General features: G+C 36.1%; 1 protein-coding gene across 1 annotated transcript in view; it reads left to right on the top strand.

Moving 5' to 3' along the window:
* fstl4 (follistatin-like 4) overlaps positions 1-19981 on the top strand; it is a 264025-nt gene that overhangs the window by 130234 nt on the left and 113810 nt on the right. The window lies entirely within an intron of this gene.

Here is a 19981-nt window from a genome sequence, read left to right as displayed (position 1 = left end):
AAATCTTTCTGATTTGCGTATGTACTGATTTTATTAGCAACAGTCAAACAGTGAAATGCTTGGTGTCTCGATTGTGTTAGCTAAATTAGGAGCTTTCTGAGAGGATTCTTAGAAGCTTTAAGAATACAGGCCCAGTACAATTCCCATTATAACCAGTAAAACTAAAATGGGGGGTGCCGGCAATCTGCCTCGGAATGTAAACATTTAAGAAACACTCTGCAAATATTTGCACACCTTTTTCTCATGCATCATTTTTGGTTTTGGAGGTTATCCCGACTCCAAATTTCTTTGATTATATCCTTGTTTTCATTAACAAGTTGGGCAAGAAGTAACATCTGTTCTCGCATCCAATTTGATTTTCTTTCACGTTGGTATGTCTAACTAGCCATGATTATTTTACTCTATTAAAAGGCTGTTTATATGCATATCCACTAATTGTTGTCCAACAATTTTATTATATTCATAATATCGCACTTCACAATATTTCTATGAATAAATCTCTGACAGAGACCCCTCCCCTATCAGCCAATCACAGTGTGCATAAGTAGTAAGTTTGCAGACATCATCCATAGCAACGTGGTAAACTCTGTCCTTATTCTTAGCTGAAGACTTCTCTCTATTCCTTACTCAAAGTTTGTCCCAGCAGCTTTGGAATAGGTTTTAAAAGAAAACTCTTAGCTAAAAACTTTTTTAGCTAAATGATCTGTAGAAAGTTTGTTCAAAGTTTCTTTACATGCACCGAGTTTGACCATCTTACTCAACATCTTTTCCTACCAGTGCTTTAAAAGGTTCTTCACAGTGATGCTATAGAAGAACCATGTTTGGTTCCACAAAGAACCATTCAGTCAAAGGTTCTTTAAAGAGCCATCTCTTTCTTACCTTTTTATAATCTGAAGAACCTTCTTTCACCACAAATAACCTTTAATGAAACAGAAAGGTTCTTCAGATGTTAAAGGTTCTTTATGAAACCGTTTAGACAAAAAGGGTTCTTCTATGGCATTGTGAAGCACCTTTATTTTTAAGAGTGTACAGTATGGCTCTTGTGATTGATGGACTGGCATGAGTTGTTCATGCCTTCTTGGTTTTTATATGATGATGAGGCTTATTAAGGTTGTGCCAAGGGGAAACTGTGACGTCACAATTTTCCTGTGAGATGAAGCACTCGAATCCTGTGAAACTACAGTCTGCCAAAATAGCTCAAACCGATGTAGAAGAAAGTTGAAATAGCACGGTTGCATCAGTGAATGCATTTTTATATCACTTTTGCATTCGTTAACACTATTGGAATGGTTAGGGGTTGGGTTTGGTGTTATTTTCCAACACATTAAACTTTCAGCAACACTCCCTAGTGCCACTCACTGGACATTTCACTTTGAAAACCACAAACCACATAATATCTTTGTTGCAGAAATGTCACCACAAGCATGCATTTCCAATAAGCCTGGGTTGTTTTATTCTGTCTTCTTGCTATTGGTGAATAATTGCAATTTTATCTAGTTTCATTCAGTTTTGCTCTGCTTCGGTTTCAAATGATAAATGTGTAGATCTCCTCCCTGTGACTAAAAACATCGCTGAGGAGAACATGAAGTAGAATAACACATTTGACAGACCTTTTCATGTGTAATATTGCTCAAGAGACTGGCAATTATATTTTGGCAGTTCTGCTCCATTTACAGAGGGCCAAAGCACTCTTGGGTTTGACGTGTACTTATGTATATACAGAGTATGTCCTAGCTTATGTCCTTGCACATGTGATCTACGCAAGTAGGACATGTTCATGAATCACCATCATAATTATTGTGTTACAATCACCACACAACTACATTTTATTGCTCAAAATTTCATAGTCCTCACAAACAGATGGATTATGCGTAACTTTTTATCATAGCAGTGATTGTCTTTAGATTTAACCCCTTTACTGTGCTAAAAATCCTTTATCTACACTCCTAAAAATAAAGGTGCTATAGAAGAACCATTTTGGTTCCACAAAGAACGATTCATTCAAAGATTCCTTAAAGAACCATCTCTGTCTTACCTTTTTATAATCTGAAGTAGCTTCTTTCGCTTCAAAGAACCTTTTGTGAAGCGGAAAGGTTCTTCAGATGTTAAAGGTTCTTTATGGAAGAATTAAGATAAAAAGGGTTCTTCTATGGCATTGTGAAGCACCTTTATTTTTAAGAGTGTAATTTGGTGCTTCTGGTCAAAAAAGACCGGCCTTTGCTTGTAAATCTCTCATTATGCTGTATTATCACCAAATCTTGGATTTAATCTTTCTTAAATTATATTTCTTAATTAGCACATGTTTTTTTTTTCTTTCTTTGTAACTGAATGGTCATAGGCCTCATTCATCTGAGCTCATGCACCAGATTTTGAAAGAAATAATGAAAAAACATTATTTGTGGATCATTTTTACAATGCTCACTCAAAAACTGAGGTGCATAAGCTCAGATCAGTGAGGCCTATGATCAGATCAATGAGGCCTATGATCAATAAGCCTCAATAAGAAATACAAAAACTGTGCTGATTGAAAGAAAAAAAATGTGCTTTATATACTTCTCAGAAATATAATTAAAATTACATTTAAGTATACTTAGAAAAAGTGTAAACATATTTGAGCTATACTGAAAATCTTTGTTTTCATTATTATACGCTAGGGGCACTATTACACAGCATCTGTACAGAATTTCCAAAACACAAGTGAAGAAGAAACCAAAACAACAGATGCTTCCACGTGTAATTTAACACAAAAACAAAACAGCATCAAAAACATAGATATGGAAAACTGTGTAACGTTATGGAAAACAACCGTTAAGAGGTAATAATGACTTTCAAGCTTTGGGGTGTTGATCAACTCCATCTATGTTTTTATTAACATGAATAGTATTTTTATTTTTATTTTTTATTTTTTAGCTTTTTGTTCAAAATTTCCATCACTGAAGACTTTTTTCAAAAGGTCAAGAAGGTTAAGAACTGTACATGCCATATTTCAGAATTCACATTTTATATTTCTCCATAATCTCCAGATCATTAGAAGAAACTCCAAGATTTGAAATGGTTGTGTCAGATTCTCTGTAAAGATGCCCATCACTTACTCTGCTGAAATGTCAATTAATGCAGAGCTGGCTTTGTCTTTCTGTTTCATTGATCTTAACCCTGCATTCATTATGTGACATCAATAAATGCTTAGGTTGGCTAAAAATTATCCCAAAAATGAAAGTTCTGTCACCCTCAAGTTGTTCCAAACCTGTATGAGTTTCATTCTGCAGATACAAAAGAAGATATTTGTTACGTTGGTATCCATATTGGTGACGGCAGCCATTGACTTCCATAGGTTTTTTATTAGTATTAGTATTTTTCCTTCATAGTATGGAAGTCACTGTCTACCGGCAACTGTTTGGGTGCCAGCATTCTTCAAAATATCTAATTTTGTGTGTCCAACAGAAGAAAGAAACTCATACAGGTTTGGAAAAACTTCAAGTAAAAAAGTCAGTAAATGATGACAGAATTTTAATTTTGGGGTGAACTTTTCCTTTAAGAAATGTTTATAATCACTGTTCCAGTCAATGTCAGTTTCAATGTGTTTCCTAATAAAAATATTACACATAGAGTTTATTTGCTCCAGATTCCTGTAAAACAAGTTATCTGTTCAGTGTGTTAATTGGATGTGTGTTTTTATGTAGTAAGTTCCCTTTGGAATAATTGAATGAAAACAGCAGTCTCGTGAGACCGACTGTGGTGAAGCAATTGACAGCCTGTCGAGAAATCCAGGGCTGCAGGAAGCTTGTGAAAGTCAGGAGAGACAGAGTTTGACGTCTGTATTTTTGTTCTACCACTTCATTTGCACCTTCACTGTGACATCTCACTTTAGGAAGGTCTCTGCTATACTATGAGTGTGGATGAATCTTCCCGCAGCTCTCTGAGCTGTAATAGCAGTATCTGTAATATTTTAACATGTATCCTAATAATCATCTAATAAGCTGACTGACTTTAATCAGATTCAGTAATACCCTGCATACATTCTAAGTGCTGTGATGCTGATGTTTATGTTTATTCATAGGGAAAAATGTTCAATATAGTAGACTGAATATTTGCCAAACATCTGCATTAGAAGTTCCTTATATATATTTAAAGGTGCCATAGAATGCATTGATACAATATTTTAAATTGCTCTTTGATATCTACATAGATGGTATATGGCATAGGGAAGGGCAAAAAATCTCCAGAAATGGTTTTACAGGTCCATTTACAACCCTAGGCTGCTCATCTCAATAGCTCTCACATTCAGTAAAATATATATTTAATTACGGAGCTCTAGCCGCTTTTAATACGCAGCTTGTTGAAACTGCCGTTTTGAATGCACGATCATTTTTCTTTCACTATTGTGATCGCATGTGCTGTGTAGGATTATACTGCAGGGTGACAGTACTTACCACACAAGTTTAGATGCTTGTCAGTGATGCTCAGGATCTGTAAATCATTCGCCATCATCAGTGCAGTCATCTCTCTGTTTATGTGGTAAGTGAAATCTTATGTACTGCAATGTAACAGGCTACCGCTAGCATTAAGCTAACCATGTCCCTTCAGTGGCTCGCCTTATTTTACTGATGTACTGACGTTACTGATGATTGGGCGATGCAAATGTTGGGGGCGTAACTATTAATGATTCCAACTATTCTGTACTAGTCTGTGTTATGTTGGAATTGCCCTATTTTTCAGTGGTCCTTTGCAAACACCAGATTTATATAAGAAGGAGAAAATGGTGGTGTTTGAGACTCATGGTATGTCATGTCCATGTACTAAACTGTTATTATTCAACTATGCCAAGGTAAATACAGTTTTCCATTCTATGGCACCTTTAAATGTCATCAAGGCAAACATGCCTTTCTGCTCATGTTCACCCACATGGAAAGAACCTATATGAGGATATATGCACATATATGAAACCTATATGCAGTATATATGCACTTATTCCATGGAATGTCTGGATACTGGATTCTGATTGGCTGGCAGGTGTGCAGTAAAACCGTTTAATGCACAGGTAGTTCCAAGTCAGTTTAATCACCGTTCTATATTAATGCGCTGCTTTAATTGATGCACGCAAAAGCACAGAGAGAGAGAGAGAGAGAGAGAGAGAGAGAGAGAGAGAGAGAGAGAGAGAGAGAGATCGCATTGTGCTGCGCACATACATAAACTTCTTGTCAGCGTTTGCCTGCGATCCTTATTAAAATATCCTAGATACTAGATCGCTACATTATATTCCTCAGCAACGGGGTGGTAAAGCTGCTGTTTTTGAATGAATTGTTGTTTGTAGAGAGAGACGCACAGCATGCAGGCAGGTAACGTTACGCACGCACACAACTGTCATCTCTCTTGCCTTTACTCTCTCTCTTGGTCGATCGATAATCTACTGAAACAAATGCTATTTTTCATTCAAATAAATGTGATTTTACCGGACTATTTAATCTCTGAGTCTGATTTGAAGCGGGCAGAATGCTAGAGCTGCGTGTCATAACTGACGAAAATAACCGTCTTTTTTATCCATTCAGTCAAATTTTGCGCTGCAAATATCAATCCTAGTTTTAATTTGTCTATAACCATGGAATAAGCGGGATAATCAACGGCTTGCCGTGCGTTAAAGGATTTAAAATGCACTTCGCGGAGGCAACCACCCTCCGCTTCGCGTCGGGCGGTTATTAGCCTCCATGTCGTGCATTTAAAATCCTTTAACGCACGGCAAACCGTTGATTATCCCTTACATATATGATAATATATATGCTGCATATATGCATATATATGCCACATATAGGCAAAATTTAGGTGCATATGTAAGGGATAATCAACGGTTTGCCGTGCATTAAAGGATTTTAAATGCACGACGTGGAGGCTAATAACCGCCTGACGCGAAGCGTTGATTATCCCGCTTATTCCATGGTCATTTGCAAAGTTATAGACAAGTTAAAACTAGTATTGCTCTTTGCAGCGCAAAATTTGACCGAATGGGTAAATAAACGGTTATTTTAGTCAGTTATGACATGCAGCTCTAGCATTCTGTTCGCTTCAAATCAGACACAGAGATGAAATAGTCCGGTAAGATCACATTTATTTGAATGCATTATAGCATTTGTTTCAGTAAATTATCGATCGACCGAGAGAAGGCGAGAGAGAGATGACAGTTTTGTGTTTGTGTGTGTGTGTGTGTGTGTGTGTATGTGCGTTACGTTACCTGCCTGCATGCTGTGCGTCTCTCTACAAACAACGAATTCATTCAAAAACAGCAGTTTTACCACTTCGTTGCTGAGGAATATAATGTAGCGATCTAGTATCTAGGCTATTTTAATAAGAATCGCGGGCAAGAGCTGACAAGAAGTTTATGTATGTGCACAGCACAATGCGATCTCCAACCTCTCTCTCTCTCTCTCTCTCTCTCTATCTGTGTGTGCATTTACGTGCATCAATTAAAGCAGCGCATTAATATAGAACGGTGATTAAACTGACCTGGAACTACCTGTGCATTAAACGGTTTTACTGCACACCTGCCAGCCAATCAGAATCCAGTATCCAGACATTCCATGGAATAAATGTGCATATACAGGCCATATAGGTCTCCTGTATTGCTTCTTTATATCCACATATAAGCCCTATATGTACATAAAGATATGTCTCCTATATAGCTCATGGCAGGATCTGGTCATTTTAGCTCATATCTCACTTGTCATACATGATGCCTAGCTCATATTTTCTATTATCAAGGCAATAACTAAGAACTAACTAAAAAAAATAATAATAATAAAGCAAAAAACTTATGTGCGAACACGTGAAATTGCCCACATGAAAATAACCTATATAAACATATATGTTTTAATATAGGTTTTGATATAGGTTTGTAAAATATGTGACATATATAAAATTGACCATTTTCCTATATTATAAGTACATACAGGGGTTAGACAATGAAACTGAAACACCTAGTTTTATACCACAATCAGTATGGTGTTGGGCCTCCTTTTGTGGCCAAAACAGCATCATTTCATCTTGGGAATGACAAATACAAGTCCTGCACAGTAGCCAAAAGGATTTTGAGCCATTCCTCTTGCAGAACAGTGGCCAGGTCACTATATGATGCTGGTGTAGAAAAACATTTCCTGACTTGCTCCTCCAAAACAGCCCAACGTGGCTCAATAATATTTAGATCTGGTGACTGTGCAGGCCATGAGAGATGTTCAACTTCACTTTCATGTTCATCAAACCACTCTGTCACCAGTCTTGCTGCGTGTATTGGTACATTGTCATCCTGATACACAGCACCACCTTTAGGGTACTATGTTTGAACCATTGGGTGCACATAGTCAACCTTCACACTCCGCTCTTACTGGTGGAAGGTGCAATTAGTAAAGACTGGCCACCAGGCTGAGCAAATGTAGCCATGAAACCTCCAACACTATATTGGCCAGTGTTTCAGTTTCATTGTCCAACCCCTGTATATGTACATATAGACCTTTTTCCTGAACACGGAAGTAAGTCCGACTCTTAACTGAAAGAATGCTTTGCATTTCCGATCTGCATTGTTTCTAGTCAAATTAGGGTATATTCCGAGCTAATAAACCAATGTTAAACCTATTAAAATGTTTTTAAAAAGCACATGGCTCCATAGCGCCATCACTTGGCAATGTCGCAATGACCGTCATTTGTCAGTGCCTCACTTTAATAAGTGTGTAGATGACACGAAGCAGCGGAAGGTAGCTACATTAAAAACACATGGACGCTATTTGAATGGGTTCCTATGGAAACCGGAACAGAAAAGCATTCAATCTGACTTTAGAATTCGTAATGGCGGCGCTCATCGTTTACTCAGGAAAAAGGTCTATAATATAGGAAAACGCCCAATTTTATATATGTCACATATATTACAAACCTATATCAAAACCTATATTAAAACATTTATATTTATATAGGTTATTTCCGTGTGGGCAGTTGCACATGTTTCCAATATTTGCAAAATTGTGGGTACATACAGTAAACAGTGCACTTTATGACTCTGCAGTCAATTACATTCCTCAACTGTATCATATTTTATGCATATTTTTTCTTAAAACATTCCTTTTATATTAAAAAAGATGTCAGATTGAGCATTTATTAAACCAGATAAAAAAAATAAAAAAAAAAAACATTTCTTGAAGAATAAATTGCTAAGCACATGTCGAACACATCATCTATTGTTTTAATGTGCAATGAAGGATTACAACAGAATAATTCCAAATCCAGTACCAAGCAGATTTTGGTACTTCAAGTAGATTAGTATATTACCATTGCATCATCTTTATGAAATATTATTATAAGTTTAGGAGATTTATTTATTTATTTATTTATCCTTTCCAGTGTATAAATATCACTCTAAGCCAGTTCTAGCCTTTTAGGGGCCCTAAGAAACACTTTGGACTAAGGGTTGTAATGCATAATGTTTATTAAAGCATTGGTAAGAGGTTTTCGGAACTAGAGATGAAACGGTTAAAAATTTCATATTATGATTATAGGGAGCAAAAATGATCATGGTTATCAGTACAATAACAATATCAAAGTATCGTTAAAGTACACTCTTAAAAATAAAGGTGCTTGCTTCATGATGCCATAGAAGAACCTTTTTTGTCTAAATGGTTCTATGAACCTTAAACATCTGAAGAACCTTTCTGTTTCACAAAAGGTTCTTTGTGGCAAAGAAGGTTCTTCAGATTATAAAAAGGTAAGAAAGAGATGGTTCTTTAAAGAACCTTTGACTGAATGGTTCTTTGTGGAACCAAATATAGTTCTTCTTTGGCATCGCTTAAAGAACCTTTTGAAGCACCTTTATTTTTAAGAGTGTATGCTGGAAATGTTAAAAAAGTACACAAACAACAAATAAAATTAGCAGCACTATGCACCATTTGCTTGCATAAACATTCAAATAAAACATTAAAAATGATGGCTGGATTTTAAACCAAAAAAATAAAAAAAATATTGTTTGAGTGACTTACACTTTGCTAAAACATAGGCTATGTTGACAAAAAAAGAACCTTTATAAAATGATAACACATTTAATCCTTAAAATAATTTTCAAGGAAAGCATAAATCAAAATGATGAATTATAGCTATTTTTTCTGCTTCATAAACAGTTCATTATCTGAAGTGTTGAGATTTCTTTAATGTGCATTAGCTTGTTTTTCATCAACAAATTGTTGTCCAGTTTTCATATTGGTCTGAACACAAATGGAAGACAGGTTGAATGAAAATGTAAATACACTCTCTGACAACAAGTGGCGCTTATGGAATAGCAGAAATATTGTTGAATGGTTTGGCATTGTTTACCTGCCCTTCCCATTCACCATTTTTTCTGATTTGTAACTATTTTACATTAATGGTCAACCGATATACATTAACAAAGCCGATATATCAGCCAGTATTTGGCAATTTTAATTTAAATCATCATTGACTAGAACTTTCTTCTGTTGGACTTTTATTTTGAAGGTGGCATTTGAGGAACAGCAAAAATTGGGCTGTTTCCAGGTAACCTATGTAAACAAAGCAACACTGCTCTTATAAACACTCTTTTATTAGACAATACAAAAAGGGAAGATGTATGCAAATATTACGTATCTCTTTTCCTCCCATATTTTGCCATGACAGTGTCTTTGAGAGCATGAGGGCCCCCTGGTGGTCTGGTGATCTTGAATATAGTTTGGATATAAGGACGACTGGCGTTGACACTTATCTTGCGCAAACTGACAATAACCATGAATGACATATGCAGTAATGATTACTTACAGACGTATGTTTTCAAAACCAATCCTGTCCCAGTAGGATTTGACTTCCCGGGCTCTTTTGTCTGGTTATTATATCTCAACAATTGCAGTATAGTGAAGTCCTTCAGCAGCTATCTGTAATGGTGCTTTCTAAGGGCATGTGTGTGTCTTCGCTCGGCTCCTTTCATTCCAGCCTAATGGAAGTGTTGAGAATGAGATACTTTTGTCTGGGTTTTAATTAAGAGTTCAGTCAATGGAGCCCAACTTCCCTCATTGTGTTCAGATTAGCCAGCCGACTGATGATGAGGATTGTGGGAGATGAAGCTGGCTCCAGGGGAAACATGTGTTCATATTATCAGTCAAAGCACATTTCCCCTTCTGTCTCTCTGGGTAATGGAGCACGCTTTGTGGCGCGATATTAATTGAAGGAGGGGAAGAAGCTAAAAAAAGATGGAAAAGGGAGGTATTGGCATAACATTTGCACAATGCTTAAATTCAGACCTTGGAGAGCGTCCTCGTCCTGAGTTTACAGCTCGACAGGCGACAGGCTCGGAGGATGGAAAACCAGCTCAGTGGATAATTTAAAACATGTCATCTCATCTGACGAGACGCAGCTAAAGGAGGGTCTCTCAGCGTTATAATGTTCACCTGACAAAGCAAAATGGAGCCATTGGGATGCAACGACTTGAAAATGGTGATACAGTGACTGAAATATTGCTGAGTGGTTTGGCATTGTTTACGTGCCCTCCCCATACATTATTGTTTTTTTTCTAATTCGTAACCATTTTAATTTTTTCCTCGTTGGTGGCTAGTGGTCAACCGATATACATCACCAAAGCTGACATATTAGTTGATATTTGCCATTTTTAAATTATCAACATTAATCAGTATCATTGATTGACTTTTATTTTGATAGCACATGGCACTTTTATTTTGAAAGCGACCAAAACACAGAATGCACTGCAAAAAATGCTTTTCTTACTTAGATTTTTTTGTCTTGTTTCCCACCAAAATATCAAAAAATTCTCAAATCAAGAAGGATTTTCTAGACAATAAAAATTATTGTCTTGTTTTTAGAAAGAACAAGTTGAAATTAAGTGAGTTTTTGCTTAGAACAAGCAAAATAATCTGCCAGTGGGGTAGGAAAAATCTTGTTTTCTGTTTGAGATAAGATTTTTTATTTTTTTTTGCTTACCCCATTGGCAGGTTATTTTGCTTGTTTCAAGCAAAAACACACCTAATTTTGACTTGTTTTTTTTTCTGAAAACAAGAAAATAATTTTTACTTTAAGAATTTGTAGATATATTGGCTGGAAACAAGACAAAAATATAAGTAAGAAAAGCATTTTTTGCAGTGTGCACAAAGCTCCCACTTTTCATCTTCATTGTTTCACAATCTCTGTTTAAAAGTTATGGCTGTTAAAATATTAGACAGAACATTTAAACCAAAGTAAGCAGTATGTGAAAGGGCAAAATATTATTATTTTTTTTTTTTTTTTTTGCCACAAATAGAACTTTTTATTACCCTGGAAATCCAGAGGTCTCGCGAGAACACAATTTGAATTGTCTCTGCAAGACACTCTGGCATCGAGCAATGATGCATATTACTGCAATACGTAAGCAGTTCTGGGAACCAATCAAATCGGTGTATCTGATGTAGGCGGGCCAGAGACGAGCTAAGCTGATGACGACAACGCTGCGACATCCAGAATCATTTAGTAAACATCATTGAAAGATGGCTACAGATGAACACCAGTTGTTTGAAACGGCTTTGACCGCTACAATGAACGAGTTAGACTTGGCTTTTCATATAAAACCGCGCTCGAATCGTTCCTTTGCAAGAAGGACGTTTTTGCTGTTTTGCCGACTGGATACGGCAAGAGTTTACTTTATCAGTTAGCTCCGCTGGTAGTTAAGCGTATGGGGCTCAGTGAAAACCCACTGGTGGTTGTGGTCTCGCCATTGATCGCCCTTATGGAGGACCAGCTGAAAGATGCAAGGAAATACGGTCTTTCGGCTCTGCAACTTGGCGACCACGAAGAGGAACAGATCCGAAGCAGGCAATGCCAGATAGCATTCGGCAGAAAAAATAAGTAGCGAGAAATGTTATCGAACAAGGTCTACCGGGACAACCTGATCGGGATTGTGGTGGATGAGGTCCATCTCATTTACAAATGGTAAGAGTCACTTGGTAAACTTACTGTAATGAAAAACGGAACTATTCAATAGTAATACAGTAGCCTAACTTGAACAGGATGATATGTCTCGCAGCTGAATGAAACGCTAGCGTCCATCCACATATTAGTTGATAGTTTGAATGAATAGTTTGATCGGACCTAATTGTTTTATGAGGTTGATTCGGCTGTCGTAATTAATAATTATTAATCTTGTCACATTGTTTATGTTATAACATTGAAATCCACTCTTATGTGTTCACAGTCGCTCTGGATACGTCACACCGTGTATTGTTGTGATTGGTCGTGGCGTGTATGCTTGGTGCCGCCCCTCGAGTTAGGCCCTTTTCATTGCTCGATGCCAGACCCTTAATCTTAATAGATTAGGGTCTGGATTTTTTCCAGGCTAACTTTTTATATTAAAAAAAAAAAAAAAAAACTAGCAAGCCCAGCCCAGATGAGAAGAAGTTACACCCAGAAATACATCACATAACACATAAAAATGTTAATCTAATCAACCACTATGCATAAATTTATACCAACAAAACTAAGTTTGTGGGTTAAGTCATGTAGAAATAGCTAAGATAACAACTGCAGGTTACCGCTTTTCACAGTATTGTTAAAGCTGTTGACTTTAAATTGCTAAAATGTTGTGCTCTGTCAGGCAAATAGCCTGTTAAACACAACAATAGTTCAGCTTCAAATCTCTTTCATTGTGCTAATGCATAACTGCGCTTGTAATGACATGTCTGTGAGGATTTGTCCAACACTGAGGGACACGTTTGACCCAGATACAATAATGAATGAGACTCAATTGTTGAGAGCATCATCTGTGTGTGAATGCTGATTTATTAATTAGATCGTTCATTAGTTCTGCTCCCCAGTCGGTGACTTTCACTCACCCTGTTTACCTGAACGAGTCTGGAGCCGTTCATCAGTCTAGAAGTCTCTCGGGGACAGACATTGGGCTCTGAACCAACTACTGTTGTGAAGTGTGTTTCAGATAAATGGATGTTTATGTGTTTGTGGCCCACAGTTTACTGAAATGAGACGGCTTGTTCTGAGGTGTCTCTAACCTTGACTTTGAATAGAAAATGTGGAATTGCATCTCTTGATAGTATTGCTTTTTCTGCATGCTCTGTATTATATGTCACTGCAGCATATTCTAAAGTGATTCCTGTGGGGTGAATGGGAAAATAGTGGCTCTATGACTCAATAGCAAAGGAAAAACCCTCCAGGTAGTGAAAGACCAGCCCTGTTTGCTGCTGCTATTGATAAAAATGTTCAAGGACAGTGAAACAATGATTACAATATACATTTATCACATAAACATACAGTAACTTTAAAGTTAAAGGAATAGTCACCCCAAAAATGAAAGTTTGCTGTTAATTTACTTCAACCAAGATTAGGTGAGGTGAGGTTTTTTCTTCAGCAGAACAGTAAAGAAGATTTTGAGAGACATAATAGGCATATTAGGCAAGACAAAATTAATCCCTGTGGCTCCTGATGATATACTGAGTTCTTACGAAGCGAAACGATCAGTCTGTGCAAGAACTGAACATTATTTACAACATTATTACCTATAATCCAGAGTCTCAGGCAAACGGAGAAGTCCATTGCATGCATACACTATGTGAAACTTTACAGGGGTTTTCAACTCCAAAAAAAAAGTCACCTACATTTTGGATGGCCCGAAGATGAGTAAATTAACAGCTTATTTTCATTTTGGGGTGAACTATTCAAAATGCGTTAAAAGGCTTCTTTTTCAATTGCACAGTAATAGTAATTTCTATACTACACTTTCAAAAATAAAGGCGCTTCAAAAGATTTTTTTCACAGCGATGCCATAAAATAACCATTTTTGGTTCCACAAAGAACCATTCCATCAAAGGTTATTTAAAGAACCATCTCTTTGTTACATATTTATAATCTGAAGAACTTTTTTGACACAAAATATTAAAACAAAAAGGTTGTTCAGATGTTAAAGCATCTTTATGGAAACATTTAGACAAAAAATGTTCTTCTATGGCACCGTTTAGCACCTATATTTTTTAAGAGTTTATTATACAGTACATATATTTAATTTGTATACTAATATACACAGAGACATTAATGAACTGCATTGATTTTCATATTTACATATTTTTGTAAAACAGTTTAATACTTTTTTAAAAAGGGCACATTGTAATAATGTCAGATTAAACACTTTACATTAAAGTTTAAATCATTATGTTTAGTTTTTTTTTTTTTACAGAACTTTGATGTGTTGACGAACATGCTAAAGCACATGTATAATACTTGATTACAATTTCAACTGTAGAGTGTATGATATTACATTTGAAGTTAATATAATGTTCTAAAATACAAATTCATCATTACAAATTTAAAGGATATGTTATCCTGTTCCATAAATATATTTAATAATACACTTAAACCATGTTTTTTTTTAAATATGAAGATGAACTGTATTGCATTTAATATCAGCTTAAACTATAATACATTTAAATTTAAATAGCAAGTAATTTACTGTCTGAAAACATTCTTTTTACATTTAAACTTAAAAATGCACATCTTTTCATAAATATCTAAAGTGAATTATGCACAAGGAAATCGTGCCCCACTGTCTCATATTTTGGTTTGTGAATTTATCATTGCACTTTGACTAAGAATTTCTATGTTTTCTTGTGCACAGAATGAGGCGATGTGTCCAGTAGCTGTTGCTAGTCCATTTAAAACCCTGAAACCTCCAAAGGCTAAAGGCCGAGTGCTATTGATTGAGCCCTAGAGGCGCTGAAGTGCACATACAGTGTCCTGCAGCAGCACACACTGATGCTGAGAATGTAATCAAGTCCTGTGCTGCCGCTGCTGCTCTTAATCCATTTAGTGTTTGACAGCCGTGCAATTGTTTCCCCCTACAAACCCTTTGTCAGGTGACAGGTCTGGGGTCAGGAAACTGCCAGGTGAGTCTCACTCTGTGTTTGGGGGGATTTATTTAGTTATTGTCCAGTTGTGTAATGCCTGAGAAAAGGGTTCACCTTGGTGTCAGCATTGCATTACGGCATGCCTTGCTCAGGTGTAAATGAGAAAGGACCATGTATATGTGGCATTTTTTACGTACTTTGAACAAGTTTCAAATACTGCGTTTTGAGCTTAAATGCCATGTCTGACAGGGCAGGATAATAGCAGCCACTAGTTGAGACCTAAATATATGCAGCGCTTCTTTCCTACAGCTTGTGACATTTATCCACAGGGATTAGCCATATTGCTTATAACCTTATAAATGTACAGAAACTGACTGCCTGCCTGTCAAAGGCCAGATTCTCTCACTAATATACTGAACTAAATGGATACATAACTCTCCTGCTTCTGAAGAGTTCCTTTTCTAACTTCAAGGGGATTCATTTTCACTAGTACGCTTCATGCTTTGCTCTCTGCGATTATCACAGGAAAAGCTTTTTGATCATGTTGCCATACAGACTGTAGAAACATTGCCAGCACTGTAAAGAAAAAGATTGTCAGTTGGCTTCAGAAAGTGCTTCATAAATTAACTGGTTTTATTGAAGTTAAAAATATGATTTTAACGTGACTGAATCAGCCTGACTACATTAGATTGCAGCAATGAAAGTAATTAAGGGAAGATCAGGTAGAAATAGCTCCTTGGGGTAATGACAGCACATTATTGTGTCCTTGCATGATATGAAGAAAATGAAGGATTTCGATTCATTAAATCTACCATCTCAATGCAGCTGGTTCTGTGGCAAGCCAATTTAACATTTATTCCTAAAAATGTAGTAGTGTCTATTGTCATACTCAGGGGCGGACTGGCCATCGGGAGAACCGGGACAATTCCCGGTGGCCTGGCAGCCAATTTGGCCCGCTACCATTTTTTTAATTTATATTTTATTTTCATATATATTGTTGTTGTTGTTTCTGTTGCCTGCCGAATGTACTAAAATGATTATTTCCAAATTCGCCATTCAATAATAATACGCTAATAAATCGTAATCCGGTTCGTCTTGACTGACAACGCAATTCGCCACGCGCACGCTCCGCCCAAAGAATGCAAGACTCGAGAATGGAGAGCCCAGGTGGAGCAGAGAGTCGAAACTGTCCTGTTCAGTACTTCATTTACAGGTCAGATACATCTGTAAATAGACTATTGTAGTTTTGTTTACTTAGTTAAGCATTAAACTGCTTGCAAATATTATCAATAGCAGTCCGTTTGCTGAAAAAATAACAAAATGGCATAACTTGTAAAGAGTAGGAACTTAGCAGACAAATATTCACATTGTTTTATAACACGTTTAGAGGGAGCTAAGGCTAACACCAATACAACCCTTACAAAAATTAACCGTGTTTTCACTAAAAACCAAAAAACATTGTTTCTATAGTTAAACTATGGTAACCACAAATTAACAAAGGTTTTGCTACACTTGGTATTTGTAGTAAATGGTATTTGTAGTAAAACTCTGGTTATACAAATTGTAATCAAAATGCCAAAAAAAAAAAAAAAACACGGTTACTACTATACTTTTACCATAGGCCTAATTAAACCATGGTTAATTTTCCTAAGGACAAAACATGACCCATGATAATGCAAAAAAAAAAAAAAAAAAAAATCAGTATTAGGATTTTACTAAAGATATATTCAAGATGTAGCTATTTTTGTAGGCCAACAGTTTTGACATTTAGGCAAGATAAAACAATAGCACATGGTCCTAATGTAATACTTACATTTTTATAAAAAGTACTTTTTTATTGTCCATGGTTTCAGAATTTGTTGTGGGTTTTTGGGATGGCCTGGATGAGTGTGAGATTTCCCGGCCTGAATTTTTGTCCCAGTCCGCCCCTGGTCATACTAGTAGTACTTATTTTTTAAGCTACAATTATCTATTCCATTATTTAATGCTTGGTATTAGTGTATTTATAAAAGACACTAGTGCTTGTTAATTAGATACTTCTTATTTATTACACACTTGTATTCATGGGCGACATTTGACTCTTGAGTCAGGGGGGGCAAGAAAAAAAAATCAGATGTAAGCATTAAAACAATGCCCTACGGTATTGCAGCACATCAAAGCAGTCAATTAAAGCGCTGCACTTTAGCCCGGGCCGATGGTTTACATGCACCCCAGGGCTACGGCTTCGGGCCAATTTTCACGTCATAGTTCAGACCCGGACCGGCATCGGGCCTGTTTTAGGCTTCTCCTTATTTTCATAATTTAGACATCCATCAATTATGGTGAAGAAAAAAAATGCCGCGCTGGTGGAAACAACACGAAACTTCACTTTCGCTTTCACTTTTGAGACCAACTCAGACACCGTTTAGTGTGCTTTAGCGCAGCTGAATCCGCGTTCAAGCGCACACAATAGGCTAAAACTCGCCCCAAGCACCGGCAAAAATAAATAACAATGAATGTGTCGAGGAAAGAGTAAGGACATAAATGAATTATTTATTAATTAATTTGTGTATTCTGAGTCAGTGTCGCAAAGATCCTGACTCGCAATCTCCTTTTTGGACGCGCCTTTAGAGAGAAATTCATCTTTACAGATTACATGAAAGAGTTTGTGCTTTTGATTTGTTTTATTTCGTTAAGTAATAATTTAAAGCTTTCTATAAATGTATGTATTATGTCTGTGAGGCATGCATTTCGCTTCATTTTGTTAAGCACTCCTGTTCAAGAACCAGACAGCAGAAAGCACATAATTTTTGTTTTCTTTATTTTATAAAAATGCTGTAACGTTTTTTTCGATGTATTACTCCTACTTTGTGAGCAAAAATGACGGATAATTTTAAATTGCTTCCAATGAAAAAAAAATGCAAGTCAACGCGCTGGTGCCTCGATGTCCTGCAAGCTTTAGCTTCCACTTTCTGCACAAACTATGCGCAAATAGCGCACATTTATCTGTAACGTTTAAACTACCATTGTTTTATACTTGAACTGTTTTATATCTATAGATTTCATTTTAGGCAAGTCGTGATGATTAGAGAAGGCAAACTGATCAAACAGACTATGATCAGTCTTCCGCTGGGCGCTGTTCGGTAAATATATAGGCTATATATTTAACGAATAAAAAATGCTCCAAGCGTTTTTCTAAATTAGCTAAATAAAAAACGAAACTAAATATAAACATTTTGCCATTACATACAAAACTGAACTATTTTATAGCTGAAACAGTAAGTTGTTTTGGGAGAAGGGGAAAATATATTTTTATCCTGTCTATTGCTTCACCGTTATTTCGAGAATAAACCCAGCGTATGCAAATGTCACTCCCAAAACACATCAGCTTGCATGTGCCGAAAAACGAAAGTTTCATACAAATTCTAAATGGATTATAGCCTGGAAAGTGCAAAGCACGCTCCCCTTATTATCACTAAAAGTTCATAGAGATCTCACAAAATTCCGTTATAATTAATAAAGCTCTCTAAACTACACAATTAATATTTTATTTACATCGCGTCTACACTCATAAGATGATTCACGAGCGCATAAAACGACACTTAATAAAAACCGATCAGGCGCTTTCAGCAGTGAGTGAATTCTGACAAGTGTTTCTAATTGTTCGGAAACAACAGATATGTCTGTGATTGGCTACATTGCTCAACGCTGCAAAAACACGTTGGATAGTTTTCCAGATCTTCAATTGCTTTGCTTTCATTTGAGGGTTATAGCACCGTCTAGTTCCCAAGTACAACCGAGCCTAAGCTTGGCTAAAGCAGTTGCAGCGGGGCTGTCGAGGATTCCATGGCTAACCACAGGGGGGGCAACTGCCCCCCCTTGCCCCCCCCCTAATGTCGCCCATGCTTGTATTAATTCATTAGATAGTATCACATATTAAATAGATACTATTAATTAATCATTAGATAGTACTGCGAGTTACAAAGTCAGAATTGTGTGATATAAACTCACAATTATGCTTTTTTTCTCAGAATCGCACATTTATATTGTGATTCTGACTTTGTAACACACAATTGATGGTTATAAAGTCGGAATTCTGATGTATAAACTCGTAAGGAAAAAATTGTAAGAAAATTGTATTTTTTTTTTTCTCAGAATTGGACTGTATAACTCGCAATTGCGAGTTTATATCTTAAAATTCTGTGAAAAGAAGTCAGAACTGCAAGGTAAAAAAGCCAGAATTGTGAAAAATAAACTGACAATTGTAAGAAAATAGTCATTTTTTCTCAGAATTGGACTTTATAACTCGAAATTGCGAGTTTATATCTCACAATTCTGTGAAAAGATATCAGAACTGTGAGGAAAAAAGCCAGAATTGCGAGATATAAACTCACAATTGTATAAACATAGTCATTTTTCCTCAGAATTGGATTTTATAACTCGCAATTGCGAGTTTATATCTCACAATTCTGAGAAAAGATGTAAGAACTGCAAGGAAAAAAAGCCAGAATTGTGAGATATAAACTCTCAAATGTAAGAAAATAGTCCTTTTTCTTAGAATTGGACTTTCTAACTCACAATTGCAAGTTTATATCTCACAATTATGAGAAAAGATGTCAGAACTGTGAGGAAAAAAGCCAGAATTGTGAGATATGAAATTTCTCGGAATTGCAAGAAAAAAATACTTGAATTGCGATTCTGACTTTATAATCGCAATTGCAACTTTATATCCCATGATTGTGACATATTTTTATTGAGTGGTGAAAACGGGGTTCTATAATTCTGACTAATAACATAATTAGGACAATTATGAAAAGTAAAAAAAAAAGCAGTTGTGACTAGTAAGAATTGTTCATAGTAACAATTACAAAAGATACTACTGTCTAATAAGCACTAATGCCTAATTACTTCTAATATTTATTAAATAGGAACTAGTATATAATGAATAATATCTTTAAAATGTTACTTGTACCTAAGAAATAAGCCCTGGTAGCTAATAAATAATTATTACTGCCTAATAGAATATACTAGTTGCTAAGAAATAAGTACTAGTAGTGGGAAAACTCATGTTTTAATGATTAAATGTTAACACGGCTTGCCATATGTTTGAATCTGTGAAATTAAATAATTATAAG

This window comes from Garra rufa, chromosome 19 (genome assembly GCF_049309525.1).
Source record: "Garra rufa chromosome 19, GarRuf1.0, whole genome shotgun sequence".
Taxonomy (NCBI): domain Eukaryota; kingdom Metazoa; phylum Chordata; class Actinopteri; order Cypriniformes; family Cyprinidae; genus Garra; species Garra rufa.
This window is presented reverse-complemented; position numbering and strand designations above follow the sequence as displayed.